The 27,874-nt window shown below is 33.2% G+C and overlaps 1 long non-coding RNA gene and 1 pseudogene across 1 annotated transcript; both read right to left on the bottom strand.

Annotated features, from left to right (window-relative positions):
* Positions 1–4,454: 4,454 nt before the first annotated feature.
* Positions 4,455–5,118, bottom strand: LOC102660645 (uncharacterized). The gene is made up of 3 exons (XR_413470.4): positions 5,048–5,118; positions 4,905–4,961; positions 4,455–4,615 (listed from the first exon to the last, which is right to left on the bottom strand). It is a non-coding gene; the product is annotated as an uncharacterized lncRNA (long non-coding RNA).
* A 21,246-nt stretch (positions 5,119–26,364) lies between these two features.
* LOC100795310 (protein PHYTOCHROME KINASE SUBSTRATE 1-like) lies at positions 26,365–27,874 on the bottom strand (annotated as a pseudogene).

Genomic DNA, 27,874 nt, shown 5'->3' with positions numbered 1-27,874 from the left:
TCCTTTTTCAAAGAATCCCACCTATTTCTAAATTGTTTATATTCATATCTCAAATTTGTTGCCTTATTGAACTTTTCTGCAATATTTTCCCAACCAAGCTTAGTGAAGTGGTTGTGAGGTTTGTTTCCAGCATTCACCTCTTCTATGCACACATTCAACATAATCTCGGTATTTTTTTCTCACCATTATGCTTTCTTTCTTTTCACAAGAACTTGATTGAGAGACATCTCACAAGCTTAATGAAACAAACAAAAGCATAACCCTAATCCATAACAATTCAAAATTTAATGAGAAGAAAAATAAATTAATGAAGAATTGGTTAACTTGTGATGCAAACAAAGGAAGAAGAAGAGATGACGAAGGATGATCAGAAAGAATGACGAAGGATGATCAGAAGCACGAGAGAGAAATTTTGAGGAAGGCACAACACGTTGTGAGGAACAAGAGAGAGAAATTTTGAGGATTTAGAAAATGAGGAGGGCATGCTTTGTCATTTTGAAATTTTTTGAGGACATAATTGTCCAAGCATTATTTAGGGAACATATTCCCGAAAATTTCACAAACTAGAAATCTGAGCTTCAAAAGATGAGCTTTTACTTTTATAAAAGCTAAATTTTTTTTAATAACCAAACACTCTTAAAAAATAAGAAAAAAGATCTTTTTCTAGTAGATAAGATGGTAAAAGATCTTTTGGGTTGCATTCAAATTGACCCGTATACCCTTTGTATATGTGGATTCCTCTACGTAGGTAAAAACTTGTCTGCACACACAACTACACATTTGATCATTTTTTTATGACCTTAGTAACAAACTACCTTGTATAGTGAATGTGTAATAGTTATCATAGTATTAAATCTGGATAGAGTAAATGGTAAATCATAGAGCTGTATAGTTTAGCTTTAGAGATTCGTTTCTTAGTTTGTTCAGACAACATATTGCTAATTTGTTGCATTCTCTCGATTTTCTCTCATAGTGATGACATTTACCGTGAAAATGTCTTTATTTTTTTGTTGCTTGGTGTAAATATTTTCTTCTAATTTTCTATCATTTTTTATTTTGCTTTTACTCAAATTTCCTGGCAGTTCTCTCTAACTATGGTATTCTCAACATAATTAATTATATGGTGGTATGAGAAAAGAAAGATCGAACTTATTGTCCACCCTCCTCTCTTACCCCATCACCTTACGCTTGTAAATGAATGCAGTTGCAACTAACCCCAGTTATCATTTGTTTAGTGCAAGAAAAATAGAGTGAAAAAGACAAATGATAGCCAAAAAATAGAAAGATAAATACAATGTATCCAAACTATATTATTTTATATTTAAATAAATCTATGCAATGAATGAGTTATAATATATCATCTTTGTACTCCACTCCATCTTGTACTCCAGTCCATCTCTATATTAATAGCATTTCATTTTGCTTCTTACAAAAATCTATAATGTATCTTTAATTATATTCAAATGCTTTTTTACATTTAAGAAAATCTATCTATGATAGTTCAAAAATAAATCTCGAAAATGATATCTTATATTTAATTTTTCCATTAAATATCGAGAAGTCATAAGTATGAATGATAATGAGTAAAATTTGATTTACTTAAACTTTAAGTAAGATTTCAAGCTCAAATTTTATAAATAAAAAAATATGTTTGAAAAAATGATCCTGATGATTAAAATTTAATCATTAATAAAATTAATAAATATTTTACGCTAGTGTTCTGGTGAAAAAAAATCTTTTCCGTTAAATTTACCTTGTATTGTATGATATATAGGCTAAGCACAGTGGTTGTTGACATGCTATAGGAGTGTTTATGTAAAATAAAGTTCACTTGAAATGTTCATTTACGCGGCTAGAAGAGGGATGGACAAAAAAAGTGAATTGAATTGTGTGAGAATTAAGCTGAACTGAAAAACAATTCGTTCGAACCAAACTGAATTGAAAAAAAGTTATAAAAATTTGAATCAAATTGCTCTATGAATCGAGCTAAACTATTTTTTTTGAACTGAATTGTATTCTAAAAAATTAGTTTTTCAGTTTCAAATCAATATTTTTCTTACTTAGTTTTATATTAAATTGTGCGTCTATGCTCAAAACAGTTCATTACACTATTTACACTTGTAATTTGTTACTAACTTGTTACTATTTAACTTCAAATATTGTTGGTGTAGTCAATCTAACAGTAAAGGATGAAATCCAATATGTAATTTTCAACTGTCTTGATTTTCTTATGAAATGAAAAAACAGAGGGCTGATATCAAAGCTTACTCTTCATCTTCTTATGCAATATATGTTTGAGTGGTCTGAACGACTTTTTCCAATAGATAAAAAACCTATCTTTTAGGTTTGTATGTTCAATTAGCATGATTACGCGTGCCACCTTACCATGAATGTGAACTCAAACATACCAATAAACCAATAGTATTTTATTATTCTAATATCAAAAGTGGTTTCATTCGGATTTCAATCATGATAACAATTAGATTTGCAGTCCACATTATGCACATTTGAAGGCATAACAAAATTATAGGTTAACTAACATTTTACTACCGGAAAAATATTTCATTTTTGGTTTTATTACTTAAAATTATCATTCCTTTTTATTTTTGTATTTTACATTTTTATGTTAGATATATTTTAGTATATATGATAAGTAAAATTTCGTTAAATGATGTCGTAACAAATTAATAAAGTATCATATCATCAATTACATATCATTTGATAAGGATAGAGTATCACATCATTAATTATAAATCATTTATGAATCTTTCATTAAAAGTGAGTATTAAAATATAAAAAGTATGGGGTACTAATATAGAAACAATATTAATTTAAGTAGTAAAATCAAGATAATGTATTTTACTGACAATGAAAAATTATTTAAGTCAAAATTGTATGTTGAAACAAATTCCTTAGTTTAGTTATAGACCAATTTACTATTATACAAAACACATTTTTCGTATAATGTTAGCTTCTTAAGCTACATTCTGGGAGGGAGAAACAAAGGCACGATGTCTTGTTTTTTTTTTTTTTTCAACTTTGAACTTTTATAACTCGTAAGTAGTACATATTTTAAAATTGATAACATGTATATTAAAGGAAGATTAATAGAGAGTAGGTGATTTGAACAAGCATACTTTAAAAAGGCCACCATTACATTATTTACCTCAATATATCGTTCCAATGAATGATAATTCGGACAAATGAACTTAATTTTTTTTTATAACTAAAATTATTTAATAACTTCCTAAATCATTACACCACTACAACTTTTAAAAAAATAATAAAGGAAAACAATTAATGTGATCAGTAATACATTATTCACTAGACAAATATATGAACATTATTTAATATTAAATGTAATATTTTTTAAAATTAAAGTTATTTTTATTTCAATTTATTCCGTATACCAAAATTTAGATGTAACAATCAAGTGTTTCTTACAATCTTGATAAAAAAAAATGTAATCCTTTTATGTCAGTCGTCGAACACCATGACTTTGGAAATGTCACCTACAAGAATTTCCACTCTCAAATCAATTCAAGTTCGAACTTATAGGCATAGATAAGGAGTAGATAAATAACATACATTTTTCTTTGCATGATAAGTTTATCCAGAAGCTCCTTTCTTGTTCCTCAATAAATATTTCCTTATGGGCCACAACTAAAAGATGTGACTAATTTTTTTTAAAAAACTAAGAAATCAAACTGCCTACTATATATTATAAATCAAACTGCCTAACTCTACACGGTACGTCAAAGTGTTCCATCACTACCTCTATTAATCACCCTCACACGATATTAAAAAAAAACTCAGAAAGTGAAGATATATAACTGTGCATAGCTAGAGAGAAAGAAACAAAAAGAAAGACTCACTCACACACAGTCACACATCATGAAGCTCGTTTGGTGTCCAGAATCAGCATTAAAAGCCTACCTCGACACTGTTAAATCAGTAAGGACCCTTTAATTCAAGAGAAGTATCAATCACATAATAATGTATAACTTTCTTTCTTTAGCTGCTTCATTTTCTTTTATTGTTCTTTATCCCTTTCTTTCCCTCTTGATTTGTATATACGTAATTTGTTTGGCACAGTTACAACTTTGGTTGTATATGATGTATGTAAATTTGGTTATGCATGCAACAAAGTAATTGATAAATTATAAACTTAAAGATTCTGTAGTAATTAAACACATACCAAATGGATGGATATATCTTCTGTTTGAATTTCAATATGATGAATTGATATTCTTGGCCTTTTATTGCTGTTTTTGCAGTGTGAGAAATTAAAGCCCCCCCGGGGTACCAGAGTTGCTATCACCCATGGCTGCAGGATGGAACACGAAATTCATAGTAGAATCATGGTCCTACGAGGGTAGATTTCGCTAGGGTTACGAGGATGGCCAAAGTGGGTCCAAAAGGAGCAGTTTTGCATGCAAGAATGCACCACCTTACTTAATTAATTGCACCTTAATGTGGGTCTATTTGCACACTTACCTTTCACACGTGTTATGAATAGGGCCACCTAGCAGACTTTGAACTCACTATGAATTTCGAGTTCCTTCGCGCAGTCATGATGAAACTCAGGTGCTCCAAATTCCTTAAATTTCTCACACTGCAATTATAACAACACAAACCCAAATTAATCATATAGAAATTCGACCCAGAGATCCATTAGCAATTAGTGCAAATCTTTTTCCAAGAATTTACAAAATTAATTAATCGGTGAAATTGAAAGAAGGGGATTCATAATCTTGGAACGTAATTTAGTTACAAACATTCTTGTTCCATGAAAGAAATTAAGGTTCTTGATTTAGAATAAACGCATAATTAATTAGTGTAACACCCACGTTGGTTATTTTCACACAATTTAATATTAGAAAGGTTTTATAATATGTGTATACCTGCTGGAGATCGAGATGCTTGAATCCATCCATGTCCACGACGATCTTTGCCTAATCCTGGAAACAATCTTGCAATCTTCATCTAAATCATATGCAAAGAAGAAAAGAACGAAACAATTAAAATAGAATGAGTTTGTGTGTACCTGAGAAATGTACCTCTCTTCCCCTCTCCTCCCTCGTCTCCACTCAGAAAATAGTGCAAGGGACCGTCCTATACCCTGTAGAATTCACCTGTTCATTTATTTTGGAAGGCTGATGTGTATGCTTGATTTGATATTTTGATAGAACTGGTATCTTAACAGCGAGAAAGAATGAGTTTTTTATTTAATGAAACTAGGGAGAAGCTCCTTGGGAACTAATACACTGCTTTGGATCCACTCCTTACACCGCTTTCTCAGTTTCCAAAAGTCCCCTATACTGATTACACTTTCCAGTTATTCCTATTTATAGGCAGCGGTTGGTTTGCAGACATAAGCACACCCTTAATGGGCTTAATCAGTTGCATGCCTGGTCCACTTCTTGACTAACAAAACTAAAACCCACAAATAGGAATGATACCTGAAATAAGTAGGGCCATGAATGGAAACTGCAGATCTTTCTCAATTAACCTATAACATAAAGATAACTATGACTCACAACCAAAAAATAATTTCTTATGGAACACTAAAGGGTGCACAGAAATTGTAGAAGAAAACAACATAAAGAAACTAAAGGTGTGTTTGATACTTTGATTGAGTTTTGTTTTTTTTTTTTTTTTTTTTTTTAAAATCTATTCTATGAATAATTTTCAAAAACTGATTTTCAAAAAATAGAAGTTAAAGTATAAGAGAACACTTGAGTAATAGAAAACTAAAAATACAAAACAAAAACAACTTAAGAGATATTTTGATTTTCTGGTTTTAAAAACTAAGATATTAGTTTTGAAAATAGTTTTTTAAATCAACTATTATCAAACAAGTTTTTATTGCTTTTTCTGTTTTTAAAAATAGGAAATAACAGACTATACATACACATTTCAATTGTTGATAGCATGCCTCCGCCGCGTCCATCTATTAGTAGAATATTATATTCAGTAAAGAACTATAACTTTACCTGGCAAAGCATGAGCTTCCATGTGATGTATGCCAATAATTGGTAAATTAAATCTGCCAGCAATTCTCCGGGGCTTTCTGCACCTCCACTGCATTGAGCAAGACAAAGACGGAAGATATACATGATTAACACCAATAATTCCTCAAAAGCAGAAGAATGACAAGTAAATGAAGTCATGGATAATCATGACTGTAATATTTATCTTTTATTACTATTCTTGTAAATACAAGATGTATTTATTCTTCTAAAATATAACATCAAAGATGATCAGTGTTCTCACTCAAACAATTTGCAAATTTATTCTTAAAGTTTCATGACTTCATGCATTACCACGAAGGCAGAGACTCAAACCAGGACCAATAGTAACAGCAACAGCAGTAAGATCCTTCTCGGTCAGATAAGCTTTATCAAGGGCATCTTGCACAACCTATAATGAATAAGAAAAAAGATTAAGCCCAAACCAATAATACTCTAGAAAGGGATAGAGAGAGACAAAGAAAAAAGTATAAGAAGCCATATTAGAAATCTATTTGAGAATCTGGTGGCACCCTCCAAACATCATTCTATGGCACCCAATGTAACTAAGAAGTTACTTACATTCCACCAGGGTTATGTTTGAAGGAATATTCCACCAGCAACCTAGACAAGCACTAGGAACTATGAAAATTTATAGCATTGAAGTGCATTATATGCAATGCAATATTTATAAATAAATAGTTGAATGCAGATAAATAAATAAAGTTTAAAGAAGGGAACTACAATGGATGTATGCGGTCACTTTGTGGAAATGTTCCAAAAACTAGCATGTGAACAAAGAATACTCAAGACATACCTTGTGTGCCCTGACCTACCTATACAAAATGTGTTCTAGCTGGGATATACAAAGAAAAAGACAGGAATGATGTACCTGGTCTATAACTTTTGAGTGAGCTTCCTCTGCCATTTTTGGAGCAACACCTCCATGTTTTGCAAGCAGGTCTGCCTTAATTTGGAGAAGTTACATAGTTAGAAAGAAAAAAGAGGTATGTTAGGTAGCTGAAAGATGACGAATATAAAATCAAGTGGCTAATAAGAATAAAGCTTATAATTTTTTTAGGATAAAGGGAAAGAAGCCACCAATGGGTTGTGATCTGTCCATTATTAGTAGCAGGAATCATTATCACTACCTAATTATAGATGTATGAACAAATTAACACTAAAGACATCTGATTATTTTCTTTATTTAAATTTTAAACTTTTCATTTTATGGAAAATATAAGGTGATATTCTTTCCTAATGAGCACATGTACAACAGTAAAAGATAACATCAAATGTTTGGAAGATCATTTTTATGCATTACACCCATTGTAAAGATTTTATAAGATTAAATGCTGTAGTTTTCAATTCCAATACAAAAGTGATCAAATATTTAACATTATTGAGTTCATCAAGAAACAAGTGAAAACAACAATATTTCTAAAGGCATCCAATAGAACATAAGCATTTTCACGTTCAATGAAATCAAGTGCTTAATAAAAAATACGTGACTCGGATCATTAGTGATTAATCATTACCTATGAAGCACAGACATGCCGCCGAAGTATCACGTCCCGCGTCGGAGACGCACCAGACACACAAGCGGGTACGACTCCGGTGCGACGCGGTGTCTGTTGTCGCCGCCGTCGTCGGACACAGTTGGATGCAGGAGACGCGTGATTGGATGTGGCCCAACAAGTGGACACGCACGTCCAAACGCGGCCCAACCAACTATTTTTTATTATTTATTTAAAAAAGGCTTACCTAAAACGAAAACCGTTTCTGCACGTCTTCTCCTCATCGCAAGCGAACCTCCATTGCTGCTCGCCGCCTCCGTTTCCCCCTTTGCAGGTAGGCCCTTCTTTCTTTCCTGAGTTTTCTTATCTGCTCCATGTTGCTGCTTGCATTTTTCTCGCCTCCGTTTCCCCCTTTGTTGCTTGCTACTTTTGGTTTTGTTGCTTTTGGTTTCTCTCTCGCCTCTGTTGTTTCCCCGTTGATGCTTGCCTGGTTTTATGGTTTTTGATTTCATTGAAATGCTTTTGTGCTTCCCCTGTTCCACATTTGTTCCCTTTAAGTAAAATACCAATTCTCTCTCTTTCTCTTTCCATGTGTCGTGGTTGAACTCTGAAGTACCCATTACCCAATGCCATTTGATAGTTACAATGCATTTGTTTTACTTTCTTAATTAAAAAAGGGGCACAAAAAGAGCAACGAAAATTAAAAAAAAAAGAACAACGGAAATTAAAAAAGAAGAAGAAGAAGAAGAAGTACAGTACAAAAATTATTATTATACAAGTCCGGGTAGGTGTGGGGCATCAATTGAAGTATACTATTCAGTTTCCCCTACCTTAATTTTTATTTTTATTATTTTATTTAGATACTTTTTTGTTTTGTTGTGCCAGCAAGAGAGTTTGAATGTTTTAAGGTGGCCTCAAGGCTCAAGCACGTTACAGCGCACAAAAAAAGGGTTTTTAAGAACTTTTCTTTTTAATGATAAGTTATGTACGACAGCTAAGAAAATAGAGAAGAATATATAGAGAAAGAGATTGCTTAGGTATGTAACATCAAAAAGTAATACGTTGGAAAATTATAATTTATTATTTATTATTTAAAGATGCAATTATCATATTTTCTAAATAAAATAAATGGGTGGATGTTAACATATTTTTGTAGGATTGAAATTTTACTTTTTCTTCAATTAAAATTTTAAGGGTTTACTTGTGTTTTTTTTTTTTTTTTACTTTTTAATTATAAAATTGTCACATTAGTTTAAATCTGTTTTTTGGTTTTAAAAAAATTATACAGAAATTGCTTTTTGTTGTTTGTTTTTTACTTAGAAATTATTTACATTGATTTTTAATTTTTTTAAATTGTTGTAGAGATGAGTGCTTCTAGTCCTAGTCAAGCTAAAGAACAAGATGATGATACCAAACCTTTAAGGACCTATGTTACAAAGATAAAAAGTGTAGGTGGTGGTGGAAATTATGAGATAAAATGCAATATTTGTGATTTTACCTTTAATGGGTCTTACACTAGAGTGAGGGCACACTTGTTGAAGATGACTGGAAAGAGAATTAGAGTTTGTCAAAAGGTAACAATTGACAGACTTATAGATTTGAAGAAGATAGACAATGAGGCAACATTGAGGGTAGAGAAGTCAAAAACAAAATCTGTGTCATTGCCTCCGATTTCTACTCAACACCAAATGGATGCAAACACTCTTGGTGTTGATAAAAAAAAGAGAAAGACATCAACTGTAGAAAATGTCTTTAATTTGCAAGCTAGAGAGACACTTGATCATGAAATTGCTAGGATGTTTTACTCTTCGGGGCTGCCTTTTCATTTAGCAAGAAATCCTCATTATAGGAAGGCGTTTGCCTATGCTGCCAACAATCAGATCAGTGGTTACCAACCTCCGGGTTATAATAAATTTAGGACAACATTACTTCAAAATAAGAGGAGACATGTGGAGAACTTGTTACAACCAATTAAAAATGCATGGAGCCAGAAGGGTGTGAGCATTGTTAGTGATGGATGGAGTGACCCACAAAGAAGATCTCTTATTAATTTCATGGCTGTCACAGAGAGAGGACCTATGTTTTTAAAGGCCATCGATTGTTCAAATGAGATCAAAGACAAAGATTTCATTGCCAAACTTATGAGGGAGGTAATTATGGAAGTTGGACACTCAAATGTTGTGCAAATAGTGATGGATAATGCAGCCGTTTGTAAAGTAGCAGGTTTAATAATTGAGGCTGAGTTTCCTTCCATCTATTGGACTCCATGTGTTGTCCACACATTAAATCTTGCTTTGAAGAACATATGTGCAGCCAAGAATACAGAAAAAACAATGTTGTTTATGAAGAATGTTCTTGGATCACCCAAATTGCGGATGATGCAATGTTTGTGAAAAAAATTGTCATGAGTCACTCTATGAGACTATCAATTTTCAATTCGTTCAATTCATTGAAATTACTATCCATTGCTCCAACAAGATTTGCCTCCACTATTGTAATGCTCAAGAGATTCAAGCAATTGAAGAAAGGACTCCAAGAGATGGTCATTAGTGACCAATGGTCTTCTTATAAGGAAGATGATGTTGCAAAGGCTAAATTTGTGAAAGATACTTTGTTGGATGATAAAGGGTGGGATAAGGTTGATTATATTCTTTCATTCACTAGCCCTATCTATGATGTTCTTAGAAGAACTGATACAGAAGCTTCATCTCTCCATCTAGTATATGAAATGTGGGATTCAATGATTGAAAAGGTGAAGAATGCCATATATCAATATGAGAGAAAGAAGGAGAGTGAAGGATCAACCTTTTATGAGGTAGTGCACTCCATATTAATTGACCGTTGGACTAAGAGTAGCACTCCTCTCCATTTTTTAGCTCATTCCTTAAATCTAAGGTAATTAACTCTATACATTTTTACTTACTTTTTTTTAGAATTACATAAATTTTAATCATGTATATATTTCTTTTTAATTATAGATATTATAGTCATGAATGGCTAAGTGAAGATTCTAATCGAGTTCCTCCACATCATGACTTGAAACTCACTCGTGAAAGATTAAAATGCTTCAAGAGGTTCTTTCTTGATGTGGATGTAAGGAGGAAAGTGAATATTGAGTTTGCCAACTTCTCGGATGGAAGAGAAGGTTTTGATGATCTTGATTCTTTAAATGATAGAGGTCAAATGGATCCAAAAGCTTGGTGGCAAGTTCATGGCGTTAATGCTCCAATACTTCAAAAGGTTGCCCTTAAGCTACTTGCGCAACCTTGTTCATCTTTATGTTGTGAAACGAATTGGAGTACATATTCATTTATTCATTCTTTAAAGAGAAACAAGATGACACCACATAGAGCTGAAGATTTAGTATTTGTTCATAGCAACCTACGACTTCTCTCAAGGAATACACCACAATATCATCAAGAGGAAACTAAAATGTGGGATGTAGCCGGAGATGATTTTGGATCACTTGATGATTGTGGTATTCTTGAAATTGCTAGTTTGTCTTTAGATGAACCAAAGTTAGAAGGTGTCTTTTTCAATGATGATCGCTAGTTTGTGGAATTCTTGAAGACTTGAAGATGCTAATTCATCATCTTGCTTTATAATTTTTTTTGTAAAGAAACAAAGCGTACAAATTGTATAATGAGGTCTCTTAGTATTTTTTTGTGACTCATTATCATAGGAAAAGTTCTTTTTAGATGATGATGAATATATAAATCTTGATTTTCAATTTAGATCTTTTATGGATATCACTCATATTTAATTTTATGTAATTTTATTTTATTTATTTAATTATATATATATATATATATATATATATATATATATATATATATATATATATATATATATATATATATATAGCCATGTCCGTGTCCTACATTTTGGACATTACAGGTGTCCACGTGTTCGTATCGTGTCCGGTGTCTGTGTCCGTGTCCGTGTCGATGCTTCATAGATCATTACAGAGAAAGTGTACAACAGATTGACACCCTTTTCCCACACATCTCAAAATGATCAATAAAACTTTTCAGAAGCATCAAAATCATTTTAACCAAACAACAATAAAAATTACCTCTACAATTTGCTTACTTGGTTTTTGTTTTTACTCTGTCACATTATTATATCTTATTATGCTTCCCTAGAATGCCCCTTCTATGTTCTTTTCTAGCCTGGGATATGCATATAGATTTACCACATTCAAAGAAAGTCTCACCCACCCATCAGATATCTAAGCTGATGCACCACCAAAAATTCTCTAGAGCAAAATTTTCAAATATAGGCAGTAAGCATGACCAACCTTTCTAATACCAAATGTTCAAAGCAATCTAACCCCCCCCCCCCCCCCCCAAAAAAAAGCTGCGCTTCTCTATCTATCTATCTATCTATCTCTGACCAACTGCCACTTTGAAATTTCCTTAGGAAAAAAAATTCTAATTTTAAAACATAGTATATATAAAGTTTTAGGTATTTGAATTAACTTCTTAATAAAGGCAAAAACTCATGCGTGCACACACAAAATTGGTGTTGAGGAAACAAGAACTAAAAAAATATATATCATACTAATTGCAACTTTTAAACTCAAGTTTGTTTCAATTTATTTAGTTTTTTGTAAAAGTAATCGTTTTCATCTCTTTCAAAACCTCTATTCAGGAAACTGTAAACTAGAAATATTATCTTCATTTAACCAATCCAAACTCGCACAAATGAATCATCAATTAACATTCCCCACTCAAAACAGGTAATAGGACTAATTCAGCATCAATTTCACCAAAATCCACAATTTTTTCACACTTGACTGGGAAAAACCATGAAAGCAAATTCAGCACATACAATACGACACCGTACGTGAGAAGACACTTCTTGGCTGAGAATTTCACCGTCACTTCTCACCTATACAGCACACACAAAAGCCATTAAAAGACAAACCAAACCATCAAACGCAAAAAAAAAAAGAACAAATGAAAAAAAGCGAAGGCAAGATAACTTACGACAGCATCGGCGGTATCGTCACAGCTGGTTTCGATGCCCAAAATGGCAACATCGCCATCACGTTTAGATGCGGCAAGCGACGATTTGAGTGGAAGTTGGTTTCTGCAGAAAGTGGTGAGTGCGGAGAAAAGAGAAGGTAGTGGTGGCTTTGGGAAGAAGATTAGGCACGAAAGTGCTGAAAAAAACCAAACATGTGACTTTCAAGACTTTAACGCTGAGATTGAATCAGGTATACAACACAGACTCATTCTAATTTTATTTTTTCGTTCTTTTTTCTATGGAGAATGATTTTGACAAGATTGCAAGCATAATTCAATATTCTTAATTTCCAGGGTGAGACAAAGAACTTCGTGGACATGAATAGATTCATGCATCTCTCCAATAGGTAAACATATGCAAGACCTTTCTAATATTAAATTGTATGAGAAGAAACAATCGTGTGTTACATAAACTAATTGTGCGTAATTGTGTTCTAAAATCAAGAATTGATCTTTCTTTTTTCTTTCATATATCAAGAAACTTTGTAATTAAAATACCTTGTTCAATTTCAAGATTAACTATGAATCATTCTTTCAAAGTATTTAAATGAATTAATTGGTAAATTCTTAGAAAAGATCGTAACAAAAAAATTATTAGAAAAAGATTCGCTCTAATAGCAAATATTCAATATATCGGTCAATTAATTGGCAATCAAATATATTTATTGAATCAAGTAGTCAAGTACCATTAACATATACAAATGAATTAACTTAAGAAAACCAAATATTCAATATATGGATCAATTAATTTGCAATCAAATGTATTTATCATCAAAATTATTATTTATAGACCACATATATCTTTTTACCAAAGACAATCATGCTTGAGTATGGTAAAATATTATTATGAATAGTAAAACTCACTAAATATTTGTTTTGACTGAATCCTCCTGCTAAATATTTAATGTAGTTGTATACTCAAGATTCAATCTCGGGTATTGATCTTTAGAGAAAAAAGATAATACACTCTTAGTGTAAAAAGTTGTATTCAATTATGTATGATAAATTTGTTAACTTTTAAAATATTTATCCTAATGTAATTCAAATAATGATGTATGGTTGAATGACAGTATAAAACTATATAACACTATCAGTACATGAACATTAAACTTTTAATTTTATTTAGTCATCTTCTAATATTTAGTTAATTAAATAGTTGTTCCTAAATTATATATAGGTTAAATTGAAATTTTGATCCTTGATTTGAAAGATGGACAATTTTGGTCAAAATGTTAAATTACTTCTGTTGACCGTCAAGATGTAAATGTTGACCAAAATAATTAGCAACGTGGCAAGAGAATTTTTAATATATTAATTAATTATAATTGATGGAGTTATTAATTTAATTAGGAATGTATTAAAAAAAATATTACCCTAGGAATGTGATGCTTTGAAAACACTACTTAAAGGGGAGCAATTGCCATCAACTACGAAATGCAATAATATTATATTTTTTCAATAAGAAAAAGATTTTATTAATAATATAATTATTTGAGTTGAGCATCAAGTTGTGCATATTGTAGGCTATTAAAAAAAATGATCTCAGAAACATATTATTCATCCGCCTGTGTAGAGATGTTAAGTAGGGGTGTTTATGGTTAGGGGTCACTTGGGAATTCAAATTAATCATATCCAATTGGAACAATATTGATTAAGTCATTTATGTATTTGGTTTGATTTTTTATTGAGTCATTTATTTATGTGGGTCAAAATCGAACAAATCGATCAAAATCTTATCGGTTGGGTCATAAGTTTAAATTTATAGATCCGGTCAAAATCAAACCGATCAAAATTTTTATAATTTTTTTATTTGACTTTAAATACCATTAATATTGGAACTCTAGGGCACTACAAAAAAGGCATGTTTGGTCGCTAAAACTCTTAGCCACCGAAATAGCGACCAAATAATGTACATCGCAAAAACCCTAGTCGCTAAACCCTCAGCGACCGAATTTCTATTCGGTTGCTATTTCGCCACCGAACTACTGAGTCGCAAGCACACAAAATTTGGTCGCTAGATATTTGGTTACTATTTTGCTTGGGACCAATCAACAATCGAGGTTTGGGGTAGCTAATTCGGTCGCTAACAAGTAATTAAATTTTAAATAAAATAAATTAAAATGAGATGTGGTTATTAATTCGGTCGCTAATAAAAAATTAAATTTTAATTGTAAAATAAATTAAAATAAAGGTCGGTCGCTAATTCGGTGGCTACTAAATAATAAAGTTTTTAAAAATAATAGTTTTGGTTGCTAATTCGGTTGCTAATTTTACATTCTAAAATGTTTTTTAAATGTTTTTGGTCTAGTTTAATAATTAATTTTTAAATTTAAAATAAATTAAAAAACAACTCGATTGTTCAAAGAAAATATGCCATTTTTATTTATTAGATTTTAATCTGTTTAATAATTACTCGCCGTAAATATAATTTTTAAGATTAAGATTTAATAGATTTTTTCTTTTATTAGATTTTAACCTGTTTGATAATTACCCGCTGTAAATATAATTTTTTTTCATTTATTAGATTTTTCATTTTTTCAGCAACTTGTGATGATATAATATTTCAAATTACAAGAGATAAGTATATAATATTTTCAAACACCTGAAGATGTGATTTTAAAACTGCTCAAGAAAGAGTTTGTTATTGAAAAACTTATATTGAATGCAAATAAAGCTAATTCAAACACACTATGAGACTGCATAACAAAAACATGCTATATTAACAAACCTGCCACTTCACGCCAAACTTTAAGGACTTCTTGTCATACATTTTTTCCTATAGAGAAAGAAAGATTAAAAAGGAACAAGATGTCCTCCTTTTATGATAACATATTTGAAGAAGGAGGAAGGAGATAAACAAACAATGACACTGCACTTATACAACAACTACAGGTGCCCACACGCTAACAATTGTCAAAGCATTATGATTATCTGCAACAATAAAGTTATCTTTTTTCAAGAGTCACTGGATTTGTCAAATTCTTTTTTAATTTGTTTTTCAATTGTCTTCTCCTTGTAGAAGGGTTGCATTGTATCAATCAGCTTACAATGCATATCAGAAAAAAAAAACATTCAAGAAATAAATGAACTTAAATTGTTTATAGAAAAGACGTGCAATGAGTTCTAAGTTCTAACAGTTAAACATAAGTTGAAAGGAAATGTTAGAGGCTCAGACACGCAAAACATTGTCATCACAAACCAAACAACTTATTTAAATAACCGATGCTAATCTCAAGTAGTTAACATCGATTTTAGAAAAACCGATGTTAACGAGTTGATGTTAACATTGGTTATTTAAATAACCGATGTTACCTATTTGATGTTAATATCGGTTTTAAGAAAATAGATGTTAACTAGTTGAGGTTAACATTGGTTATCTTTAAAAAACCGATGTTGTTATGTTTATAAATTAAAAACCTGAAATTGCACACCCCACGCGCTTGAACCCTATTGTTCTTCTTCTTTCTCCTTCCACCTGAGTTTGTCTTTGCCGCAAACTGCCCTGCCCTGCCGTCACTGTAAGCACATTGTGGAGTTCGTCTTTGCCGAGTTTGTCTCTGCCACTTATTGATTGAGGTACATCCTTTTGTTTTAACATTTGGTCACTTTCGCAGCTCGAAGAAAACTGGGCAAGGAAAGAGTCCCGGAAAGGGTGGGAATCGATTTTCGAAATCCATTGGGCTGGCTTTAAGACTCCCAGGGAAGCCATTGAAGGTATGTCTCTGTTCTCTGTTAATGATGAAAATCCATTGTTCAGTGGTTTGTCTCTAGTATCATGTTTCGAAACCATAGTTAGACTAACTAATATGATTGATATTTGACTAAGCTGAGACTAGTCAATATGATTATTTTCCAAACAATAGCTTTTGTTACCCATTCATGTTACTATGAATTTGGAGATTTAAATTAGACTAAGACGATACTAAGTCATTATAGTTAATTTTGTTTCAAAACCAGTTAGTTTTTCTTACCCATTCGTGTTACTATGATTATGTTTCAAAAATAGTCATTCATTGCTCCTATCTATTAGACACTTAGTTTCAGTTTTAGTTGTTTGATTTTGGCTTTGGTCTAAAAGCTTAAGTTTCAAGTATCTTCCAACCATTCTTTTGTGTGAAGACTCGATGCAATTGATGCTAGAAGCCAAAGACACTAATTGTTTGCCTTGCTGCTCCTAGTTTAGGTACTCTATCTTTTGCAGTCTAATTAGTTCATGTTCTTCATTCAATAACCTTTTTGGCCTCAATTTTCTTATATAAGCTTATGCAGCTGATAACCCTTTATTGTTGCAACAACCTATTGTCTCCATGTAAGATAGTTTTCATATGTGTTTGTTTGTAGTCGACACACGTTTTGATGCATGCTTAGATCAATCCAAGAATCTTGTGACATTGGATTCAACTAGCGTTTGAGACTTGTTAATACTAAAACAAACACACCCTTCCTCGTCTAATTTTAGGTTTGGGATGTAATTAATAAATGAGAGAAGGAATATGGATAAATTATATATGCTATAATATTCATTGGGTTAATGTATATCCATAGTTTTTCTATATTAAAAAAAAAGTTTTTAATTTGTACAAGATAGCTTCAATATAGTGGCCATGTTGCTTCTTGCAGTCTCACTATAGTTGTTTTAGGGTCTGCCCTTCTGCACTGCTTGTTATTTGGGATTGATAGCTATGCTTAGAGTTTAGTGTTACTTGAACTTTTGAGGCTTTGTTGTTAAATAGCTGCTACAGTGCCTTTCCTAATTAAAATATATGCTTAATCGGAGGGAGTGTTGTTAAATAGCATATAGAAAGTCTTTGGTGTTTGGTGGATATACCTTATAGATTTATACACATGAGCATGATTGTCAATTCTATACCAATCTGGATATTAAGTAGAGTTCTTACCAACATCATGGTTGCCAAAGCTGACAGATGAACAAAGTAAATAGATGCAATTAAAAGTCAACAAAACACCTAAAATATATCATTACTTACTCATTGTAATGCCCCCAAAACCACTTAGTTCATGCATACAACACACTAACAATGGGATAAATGATGCATTAGATATATGCACATCCAACTTAGTAATCTCTTTATGCCAACACATTTTGTTAAATCAACTCATGTAGAGAACCTAGTTACATACTTTGAGGAATTAAACTTAACCACAAAGTGATCATGAAAATTATCAATTCCATGGGGTTTTAGGGGACAAAACTAAACATGAACATAAAAAGTCTGTCTAGAGAAATAAGCTAATTCTAACATGTAATTATAAGTAATCTTTCTATGCATCATTTGATCACAAAGTAGGTTACACTTATTTTATTATGAATTGTTTTGGTACATGAATGTTTAAGTCAAGGCATATTATAAATCTTAAGGAATAGGATATATCATCTGCCCAAAGAAAACCAACCAACAAAAACGTCTCAATTGAATTAAATTCCACTACCTAGTTAATCTTTTTTTTAAATAATTAAATAAAAAATTGACAAGTACAAAAATAATAATAAATAATATTCTTCTAACCAGTATCCAATGATAGGTATTTGTATATTTAATTTCAATTTAATTTCATCTAACGATATAAGACTTAGTATAAAAGAATAACTATCCCTTATATAACAAATTCAAGAACTCCTTCAAAATTGGATGACTTTTTTCTTTTCTTTGTATTACCTTTCTTATAGGTACAGCCACATGTTTCCTTTCTTTTGTTTGAGCCTACATATTAAATTACTATCTTTTTGTCCTTAATTTATTATTGAAGCAATTTTCTGGTAGCAGAATTTTCCAAATTTCAAAGACTAATCCAATCTTGAGGCTTGTGTATCTCTTGTGACTGTGACAGTGCGAATGCATAGAAGATTCTCTGTGTTGTTCAATGGCTCATGCCATTGACCAACAAATAGTGCTTGTATTATACTTATTCTACAAAAAGCATACTCATATAGAATTCTTTTTTTTTTGGGTGGTTGAGATTTTGTGTGTTTGCTAGGTAGGAGAGGGAGATAGGTATGCCAGTGGATGTGATTATTTGGCTTGAGGGTAGTTGGATTTTGAGTTGAGATTTGTTTCTAGAAGCTGATAACAAAATTTAATCCCTGTAACACAAATGGTCTCATATATTCCTAAAAATGAGAAATTGATTTCCAACAGCCCATAACCTTTGTAAGGTAGAAAATACCTTTGTGTGTTTCTTACTTTTAATATTATGCATCATGATGATGAAGCCCCTACATTATATGCATTTATCATACAATTTTTGTATCATTCTGATTTTCAATCAATTTCACTCTATTAGTTTTCTTAATTCTGTTTGTTCTCTTGGGCGCAAAGAGAAGGAAAAAAAAGCTAGGAATAAGATATTGAAATTCAAAAATAGCTACATATGGGTGGAAGTCTGTGAAATTCAAGGACTTGCACGCCTATGCAAGTCCTTGTTAGAGTTTATTTCACTTTGAATATTTGGGGGCAGTGGTTAGTTTGGGCTTTGATTTTGTTCCATGTTTGTGGAGTCATATTGTGGGGCAGTTTGACTTGTTGAGAATTTGAATGTGGTAATACACATTTGAGAGGGGGAATTAATGTTGAATTCAAGTGAGTTGCATCTAAAGCTAGTTGCGGGGCAGTTTGACTTGTTGGAAATCTTTTGTAGTTGCAGATTGCTTTGGAAGAGAATTTGCTAAAGATGATGACATTTCTTCTTGTGTGTATCATAGTAATTAAATATAGATTAATTCTATTATTTTTATTTGAAAATTTGTACTGAAGTAATAGTATTGAAACTAATAGAAATAAAGAATAGAAATATTCAATGGTTTTGACCTTTCCCCATCTTTTGCACTCAATTTTTGAACTAGTAGCTCCATCTTATTCATGGAACTACTTTATAGTTGCATCTAAAGCTATCAGATCAACTTGTATTGCCTTTGTATTGTCTTTCCATGAGAATCTCTTTCTCCAAACCTTTTAAAACTAATTGGATTCTTATAGAATGACATTACGAAGACAATAAAAGTTGAGTCTGGAATTCAGGGTGGAATTTTGTTGGTAAAACATATGAAACTAGCTTTAACTTTTTCTTTTGTCTTTGCTTGGCCAAAAAGAACAGTGGTAGTTAGTTTGTGGGAAGTAGCTTTTCCATTTATATATGATGCATGATTTCTAGATGGAAAAACAGGTCAACCTAGGCCAATGGTGGGATGGTGGGTCAACTGCCCTTTTTTTTAAACTTATTTGAAGGTCAACCCATCAACTTTTTAATAGTGGGTTAGGCTGTGTAGCATGGCTATAATTAAAAAAAAAAGCTGTTAGGCTATGTAGCATGGCTATAATTATTTATTGCATTACTGATAGCTTCTTTGTTCATAGGTTACAAGCACTGGAATATCTCAACCTCTATTAGAGTCAGAAGTAAGATTAAATCCTTTAGCCTTCGTACAATCTATTCCTTCTAGTGAAAAAGTGAGGTGAGTTTATATTTCCTTGTTTTTTTGTCTTTATCTTTCTTAGTTTCTTATATATTTTATATTTTATATGTTTGAGTATTAAACATGTAAAAAATAGAAATAGAAATTTAAGGGGCTTTTATTACTATCTTGAGAACTAAATTACATTATATCTATAGTCGTCCTATCCTTCCCCAGGAAAGAATGGTGTAAGCAAGCAAGCAAGCAAGCACCCCGTTTCATTAGAGAACGTTAGGCAGCTTTTTTTTTCCTTTCCATATTGTATATTCCAGTTCACTAATCACTTTTTCCTAGCCTGCTTGCAATATAAGCACATGAAGGCTGCAGCATATTTTCTGCTACTTTCCTGAATGAAATCTCACTATTGTCTCAGATACGCGTTGCTCACATAGCTACACCCATTTCTCTATTCATTTTCTTTGTTGTCCAACTTTTGTCTTTTAGGCTGGAGTGATTGAAAGGTAGGAGAGGATAAAATTGGCTATCATCACCATCACTATTGTTGTTGCTGTTGCTTTGGTGTGACTAGGAATGCTAGATCCTTATTTTCTAGAGCAGCAACAGGTTATGCTAGATCCTTATTTTCTAGAGCAGCAGCAGCTACTGCATTAGCATTACCAGGACTAGTAATAATAGCTTGGGGTGAATCCACTTGAGAAGCATTGCTATTGATTTGTGATGAAAGTGAACCACTTTTAATGTGTTGATCTAAGGTTTGCTTGATTTCTGATTTGTAGCAGAGGTTAGAGCTTTCAACTCATGACAGAGTGGGAAATAATGATGCAGCAATGTAGATGTAGATGTAGGGCATCCATCTAACACAAACCCAATAGCTTTCTCAGAGCTCGATTCCACTAAAATTTTACCAAACTCATGCTGCCTTGCAATCTTAGGACTTATTGGAATGTTATGCTGTCTTAGCTAAAATAGGACGATATAAACCCCAAATATCATACTTCCTTGCAACATTGAGGTGACCAAGCCATGCAGCCCAAAATTAACTTTCAATCCTCCTACTCTAACACAAAAATTTGATGTAAGTGTCTCCATTTTTCTCTAATGCTCTTATACTCGTTGATAGAAATTGGATCAGAAAAGTGCCCAACTAATAGGCTTCCTTCTTGTTAGGCTGAAAGTGTATTTCTTTAGGTCCACTGACCCGTTATCCTTGAAATCCACCTTGAAATACATTTGCAAAATTAAGTTTAATCCAAACATGCACTAAGTTTGCAAACTTAACAATTGTAGAAGGGTTTTCTCCCTTGGCAGAGCAGAAAAATAGATTTTTCTCTCTGATTTTCTTCTTTCTCATCTCTTTTTTTTCTCTTAATACATTATGTTGATCTTTAAGGACCTTCCAAATTACCTGTATGATCAATCCAACATCCAATTTCAATCACAACTCCATTAACACCTCATGGATTTTCTAAAAAGTAAATCTAAAACATCCCCAACAACCCAAGGTTGAACATTGGCCAAATCATGACCCTTGTCCACAGTTTACACTCACCCACAAAATGATTAGTAAGTGAATTGAAGCCTTAAATAGTTTATACAAGTATACACATCCATATAGATGCTCATAGCTAGGCCAGCCCTCTCCAACCCCACTACTAAAAAGCATTCACTCCCCACCACCTCCTCCTAGGAATCCCTACAAGTACCCATCTCTCCCACCTCTAGTGTGCCCTCACCCTCACCCCCATCCTCATCCACACCTACACCCACACCCACACCCTCCCTATGTCTACCACTCACCACCACCCCCACCAAAGAAAAAACCATACTATTACCACTCTCCACCACCACCTCCTCCAAAAAAGGCTCAAACCAACTAATAATATCAAGTTATTTACCAACAACATAAAGAGATAAAGACATGTCTGTTAGGAGCTATTCCCAGCATAACCAAACTTGTCCTTACAAATCAACCCTCCAAACGCCAATCTCACACCAAGTTGGAGGAGAAGCACAAAATAAGACATGGATTTGGGGTTTTGGAAGAGAGGGTTCGACTCAACAAACTCCATTGAATCAACAATGGCCAAACAAGACTGTTGCTTCAAGAACGTCCCTCTCTAATCCAAAAGCCTCAAATAACAATGAATCACAGATAAAATGAAACTGTCATACCTCCAACATATTCACAAAAGAAGACATATACCCAACTACAATAATAAAGCATACGCACCCCCGAAACCCAGAATTCCAAATTAGTTACATAAAGAACTATTGATGTCGATATTTGTCTGTAATCGAAATTTACATTTTGTATGTTCTTGTATGTCATGAATGTAATATGATATACAAACAACTGTTGATGTCGATATTTGTCTATAATCGAAATTTATATTTTGTATGTTCTTGTACGTCATCAATGTAATTTGCTATATAAACAATTGTTGTTCATGCTGAGTGAACCTTAGATTCCCGTTTGAGACTGAATGCAATGATTCTTACGGATAGTTTACATTAGTCATTGTATTTAGTCTTGAATTGTCCGTTTGGACAATTTGGGGAGACAAGTATTTTTATGTTAGATTCATTCGTTAAGGTTATTATTATTTTGATTAATTTGATGAAATTTTGGTACAATGCATTTCAAGTTGTTCTCTGAGTGCATACTTGATTATCAGGAAATTAATTTCACCGATGTCATGTCGTGTACTTGGAGACCAATGCGAAATGCTACCGAAATTTAGTCAAATTTTTCAAAATAATGCTAACCCTGACGTATGAAGCTAACATAAAAGACAGTCTTCCTAAATGAGATAGGGCCACACCTATAAATAAAAAAGTGAGATTTTCATGCATGGAATTGCTTAGATGGATCGAAGTTGGATCAATCAAAGTCGCATGAGCCCAGAATATGAGGATGGCGTCGAGCAGTTCTTGCAATTTGCTTCAGAAAGAGGTCGACCGAATGAAGAAGGAAAATATTATTGTCCTTGCATCAATTGTTTGAACGGAAGACGAAAACTACTGGACGACATACAGGATCATCTATCGTGTGATGGGATTAAGAAGAATTACACGACGTGGATATGGCATGTTGAAGTGACAGACATGCCGAGTGGGTCCCAATCTGAACCGTTTGATGTAGAAATGGGAGATCGCTTGGAGGACATGATTCGTGACCTTGGACAAGAGTCTTTTCAGCAAGCACACACCCTTGTGTATGAAGGATTGTAGAGTGATTCAAAGAAGCCTTTGTATACGGGGTGCAAGAAATCCTTAACCCTGTTGTCTGCGGTGTTAAGTCTGGTTAATGTGAAGGCTAGGTATGGGTGGAATGACAAAAGTTTTACCTCACTGTTTGAGTTAGTGCACAATCTGCTTCCAGAGGATAACACACTACCTAAAATGGGCCCACGAGGAAATGGGCCCTTACAGTCGATCAGGACAGTGTGGATGACACTGTTTGTGAGAAATACGACATAAGCAAGGAAAAATGGGCCCAATTTTGTTAGACTCGCAGAGACCCTTCTTGGGAGGTATGTACCTTGCCATTTATGTTGTTTTTCAAAAAACATTAACTTGTTATAATTCATTCTAGAAATTTGAAAGATTATTGTTTTATTTTTGCAGGATGTGCGGAAAAAGGCAAAGGCCATCCAGAAATAAAACACTGCCCCCCACGTTTTGTCTCGTGGGGGTTATGAATATTTAGAGCAGAAGCTCCTGGCTGAGAAGACCATGAAGAAGCTGGAGGAAGTTGCACAATCAGGAAGCGTTGATGGCGTCATCAACCCTCCATCCCCCGTTAGACGCCACATGAAGTGGAAGATGGCCTGCACCAAGAAAACAGGGGAGATGACGATTGAGGCTGTAAAAGAAATCGCTGAGAAGATCGCAAGTCATTTTCAACTAACCATTAGAATTATATTTCTTTATTTGGTGAATGCCATGTGCAAATGTGTCTTTTCTGTGCAGGATTCCTTTGAGGAGCAAGCGTCACAGGGATCCTTCGTCCCCCATGGACGTCAGGATGTTCTCACCGCTGCTATTGGATGTCCAGAGCACCCTGGACGTGTCTGTGCTGCTGGAGCCACTACTAAAACAAAAGGCTTTCTACATCGCTCCATTAACATCGGTTATTGCGAAAACCGATGTTAACGAAAGCGCGGTGACATTTTTGTAATTAAATGAAGTTACTTAACATCGGTTTTACCAAAACCGATGTTAACTACTTCATGTTAACATCGGCTATTTAAAAAATTGATGTTAACATGATGTTAAGATGAATATGGTAACATTGATTTTGGCAAAACCGATGTTAACTTGATAGAGTTAACATCGGTTTTCTCAAAACCGATGTTAAGGAGTTGATCTTAACATCGGTTTTTTAAAAAACCGATGTAAAAAAACCGATGTTAACTATATTCAGTTAACATCGATTATCCTTAAAAAATCGATGTTGTTATGTTTATAAGTTAAAACATTGGCATTTCACAACCCGCGCGCTCGAAAGCCTTGCAGTCGCTGTTCTCTTTCTCCTCCCACCTGAAATCTGTTGGAAACCGCTCCCTCGACACCCACATTGTTTTCAATACTACAGGAAACCCCTCGCTCGAACCCACAGAACCCCCTACACTGCTCTTGGAAGTGTTTCTTGAAGAAAACCCTACATACACTCTTGGTACTAGGGTGCTGAAACACTCGTGCGTGCTCAAAGCTCAAAGCTTTCTCCGCAAGGTACGTAGGTCAACTTCGTGTATGCTAAGTTTCCGTGGGTGTTCATGTTTTATTGATGATAATAATAATAATATGTCTTCAGTTGCAGTATTGCTGATTGAGGTACGAGGAAAGCTTCAAGTTTCGTGCCATTTTGTTAGATCTCACTGCCATTGTTACTATTTGGGTTCGAGGTAAGCTTGGTCTCTTTTTCATTTGTAGTTTAGTTAGGAAACATGTTGAAGTTTGTCTCTATTAAATCTATAGACTGCTTGGAGCACCAGTAGAGATAACTAGTGATAAGGATCATGTTATTGTGAGTAATTTAGCTCATTATCTCATTATTTTGTAGTAAGCAGGTTCATAACAAGTTACTAACACTTCTTGCAATTATTTTGGAGTTTGGGGCACTTGTTTGGTATGTCACAAATTTTCCAAATGCTTTCCATATAAATTTGTTTGATATATAACTTATAGTGTGGTGTATGCACGCATTAAGTTACCATACCATAAATATGATGTGGCGTAAGCAGGAGTAAGCCTATTTTAGGGAAAATTCTAACATAGATTCAATTATATGTGCCCTGGAGAAAAATAGTTACAATGGTTATAGAATTAGTTAGAGGGCATTATTAATTGTTAGAATTGTAAACCAGAATTGGAGAATTCTCCCCTTATTTTGTTCAGATCCACTGTTTTTCTTTCTGTCTTTGTTCTATTCTTCAATTCTGGTTCATTGATTCGTAACACCCAGTCTGGCAGTACCATACTAAAATTAGTAGAAGACTTTTTCCATTTCAGTTTTGTTAGGTCCCACAGTTTTGCTGATTTCTTCAACTTGGTTTAGGTACATACTTGTCAGTTTGTAATGGTGTTAGTATATGTCAGGTAATATACCAGAAATATATAAGTGCCTTCATTTCTGGTGTAACCACAAACAGATAATAAAAAATGAAAACCTATGTAGTAAATATGTATGTTTATAGTTGAAATGGCTTAGGTATTCTGTAATGTCCATGATAGGGACTATGTGCCTAAAGGAAGAAATAAGATAAAAAGAGAAATTCGGCTACAATGCTTAGTGATAAAGTAGAATGATAGGAATTGGAAATGAACTTAGCATAGTTGGCAGTAGAAACTTCAATTTGTGATTAACTCGGTGGTGGAGTTTTGAGGCATAAGTTAGAACACTTACACATAATATGCTGAACAATATTAAACTATTTAAATTTAATAAATAATAGTTTTAAAGAGGAAGCAATCATTAGTATGTGCAATTTGTTTTGAGAGGAAACTGGTCTATGTCTTACATACATACAGACATACTAAACATCGAGGATTTTTAATCTTTTCAGGTGTCTATTCTTCCGCCTCTGGCTTCAATATTTGTGACTGGTCTTGCAGCACAATTTGCTGACAACTTGATTTCAAGAGGAGTTGAAGCCACTGTGGTATGAGAGGCACTGAAACATCATTTGTTTTTGTTGTTTATTATATGAATAATTACTACTTATGAATTATGATATGATATTAAACATATTTCCTCATGATTAAGTTGACATCATTTTGTGTTAAGAAATGGAATTTCATGTTCTATAGCCATCCATCTCTATTGCTAAAAATATATATATAGGTTCGAAAGAATAAAAAAAATTATATAATCAGCATAAAGCCTTAGAACACTTACACATTCGTTTCCTGAAAATCTTCTTCTGGTATTTCATATTTCTTCTAGAAATCAGGAAAATGATTATTGCAGATATTGCTAAAGCAGAAGCAACAGTTGCTATCCCAGCAGCAATTTTTATGCCCAAACTATTCTTTTTCTTCTCCGAATCAATATTTACTATAGAAATAAAATGAAAGTTAAATTAGAGAGACTCAGTAAAAATCAATTTTATTAACCAAATTTGAATTGCCTAAAATTTACATCAGTTATGAGATGTACTCTATCTAATTCATCAACAAAAATGCTAATTATCGACAGAACAAAGGAAAACTACTTCTGCATTGACACTTATTTTTCATGGATCAAGATATTTCCCCCTTTTTTTAACTTTTTTTTAGTAAAAGGATTGCTTTAATGGAGAGATTCCCTCATTTTTACAATTTACAACCAAGAATACAGAAGGATACAGGCAGTTATGTTGCTTCTCCTCCTTGTATACGAACAAAATGTCACAAAACATAAGGCATGTACCATTAAAGTTTGAACTTGCATCACTATCAACATCATTGTAGTTTCCACCAGAAATTGCTGAGAAGTTAGTTTCTTCAATTTTAGGAGCAACATCCCAAGAAGAGGAAGAGGTCTTTGCCAACTTTTTATCAAAGCTCGAAGACTTGCTCCTGCTACTCAATATTGGGGAGCCAAACACTTCCAATGAATTCCTTGACTTCTCTACTTGTTGAAGTTGCATTTTCGTGAGCTAGAATTCAAACCTGAGAGTGCTAAACTGTTTTCTTTGCTCAATCCCACCCCTAACTTCTCTGGGCTTTGGAAGTAAACATCTTTTTTAATCGAGATTTTGGCTGCGTGAAGCCTAGTAACTTTAACTGAATGATTAGCCTCTGGATCAGCATTGAACATATTTCTTGAAGTTGTTTTTCCGTGACTAGAATTTTTGCTAAAACTGATTTCACCTGCATGGTGACTAATATCAACAGAATTCTTGTCAGAACAATAGCATTTGCAACCAAGACCAGCTAAAAAACTCTTCCTATGCAATTTGCTTTTCATGTTCCTTGAGGAGTTCCTCACAGCACTTTTCAAAAGTGCACTTTGGCTATTCAAACTTGATTCAGACCTTACACTTGGAGTTCCATTCTGAACTTTGTACTTTCTGGTTACAAGAGCTGTTTGTTCATCTTTTTGGGGCCGGTGCTTGTTTGCATCATTATCAGCAACTCTTGGGGGGCTTTCAATCTCTTCTCCATTGAAGTACTTTTCAGCTTCAAATACTCCAATTCTCCATCATCTTCCTTCTTTACTCCAAGAGGATCCTTTCTACTGCTAACATAGCCATGGCCTGATTCTGCCAGGATCTCTTCTTTGTTGTTCAAGTACGAAGAGAAGGACACGTCGCAAAGGTGGTAATTGTTGTTCTGAGAGTTGAAAGATTGCAACTGATGGATGTTGTTGTTATTTGAAGTGGCTGCTGAGATAACCAT

Source organism: Glycine max, chromosome 3 (genome assembly GCF_000004515.6).
Source record: "Glycine max cultivar Williams 82 chromosome 3, Glycine_max_v4.0, whole genome shotgun sequence".
NCBI classification, from domain to species: Eukaryota; Viridiplantae; Streptophyta; class Magnoliopsida; order Fabales; family Fabaceae; genus Glycine; species Glycine max.
This window is presented reverse-complemented; position numbering and strand designations above follow the sequence as displayed.